Genomic DNA, 2,112 nt, shown 5'->3' on the forward strand with positions numbered 1-2,112 from the left:
AAAAATATATTAGCAGATAAAAAAATTGCAGTGATTAAAAACTTATCGCATATTTAAAACATAAGAAATACATGAGTGTGATAAAAAAATGCGCATCTGCAAGAATGGTTTCTATGTCGAAAATTGAACATACCCATACCCTCACAAAAATCTTTAGAAAGATATGGAAATCTACTTAAAACCTTAAATTACAAAATTATATATGTAAATCAAAATTTTGGTTTTTGAAAACATTATATACATTATATATAGTTTTATCAATAAACTTATGAATGCTATGTACAAAATATAATATATTGTACTAAATTATATTATTAATAAATCAACGAGTCATGTGACAAAATCTTTTATTGAAACTTTAGGCTAGAAATATGGTATAAAAACATAGGAAAAAAAATTTTTACAAGAGTAGTATTTGATTTCCTATATGATGTAAACTTGAATAACTGTTATTTAGAGAAAATGCAAAAATACAGATATTGTCTATTCCTCACAAGAAAATACTAGTTTGAAAGATAACTTCCTATATATTCTTCGAAATACCAATAGATATGCATATAGAATGGCTATAAGTAATCTTAAATAATCATACACACAAGATTGAAAGTTTTTTTAATTTATATAGCCAGATAAGCAATTTTAACTTATAGATGGAACGGATTGAATTGTTATAAAGTTAGAAAGTAGTCGAACCAATACACATCGAATATATTATATGGCAGATTTCTTCCAATAAAACAAAAATGAAAATATTTTTAAAAGAATTTATATGGACATAAATTTTATGCACAAAAAATATTACATTCATGCACCTTAGAACATAGATATAGGCTGCGCAAAATACATCCCTTCATCACAGTAAACAACATAATTTAATATTTTTATAAGGCTAAATCAAATAATATAAATTTTCGGCCGTTGCGAAAAAAAATAATTAGTCGGAATTTAATTCTTTTTTTAGGGCAAATAAAAATTATATACAGATTCTATAATTATTTCAATTCTTTATTTTTTTTCACCAAAGATATAGCATACGAAAATATCATATTTCAAATCTTTATACAAAGTTCAATGACATCTTATATTTTTAAAAAATTTAGATCACTGAACCGATAAGTCAATCAATTAAAAAATTTATATGTGACAATAAATGTATAATTTAAGATATAATTTGCCTACATAAATAATAAAAATTAATACAATTTATTGATAATAACCATCAAAATTTTATTTGCAAACATATATTATGAACTTTGGGTTATACAATTTTAATGTATTTCTTCTAATTTAAGCCCACTTAAAAAGTAGAATACAAATATTTGATGATTCATTGATAAATCATGTTAAGTTTAGTTAAATTTACATTACCAAATAAGAGGTATACAACCTTAATTTAGAATCAGCGAAAAGGAATTCAAATTGTTTCTTAGCATTAATTTTTATAATACCTTTATTATTTATAAAATAAAATCCTATATAATACACATTTCATGACTTATTTGAATACTTTTTATTGTTTTATTCTAAAATGATCTTATAATTTAATTTTATTTTAGTTTAAAATAAACCATGTTTTGATGATTTTAGCATAAAAAGATGATGCAGGTTTAAAAACAATAAAATAAATTTAAAAAAGCGCACTGTACACAAAATTTATCTATAAATAATCGTAGAAACAACATATATACTAAGTCATAAATTGTAAAACAGGATACAATAGTATAAAATATGCTTCTAAGCACCGTTTCACATTTGTATTGAGCAAAGAATAGATAATTTTCTGAGATATAATAAGCGAACGCTGTATAATCATGTAAAACTATATCTGGTATTTGCTTATACAGAAACAGACGAGGAAAAACGTTTTTGAAAGGTTTAGGATCTCGCTATATAAAAAAAACAATTAATAACATCATTTTAAGTGAACATAAAAGCTTTTATATAAACTAAACAAATATTATTGCTTTGAAAACCTTTTTTTTTAAAAATTTGTAGTTTATGGTTTTATAATTTTAAAAATATTTTTTTTTAAATAAGGCTCACTTATAGGAAGATTAAAAATTATGAATTTCATTTTAGGATAGATAACAAAACTATTTTTTATCATAAAGT

Source organism: Rhyacophila brunnea, unplaced genomic scaffold (genome assembly GCF_057557595.1).
Source record: "Rhyacophila brunnea isolate RB1 unplaced genomic scaffold, BYU_Rbru_1.0 scaffold_111, whole genome shotgun sequence".
In the NCBI taxonomy this organism is placed as follows: domain Eukaryota; kingdom Metazoa; phylum Arthropoda; class Insecta; order Trichoptera; family Rhyacophilidae; genus Rhyacophila; species Rhyacophila brunnea.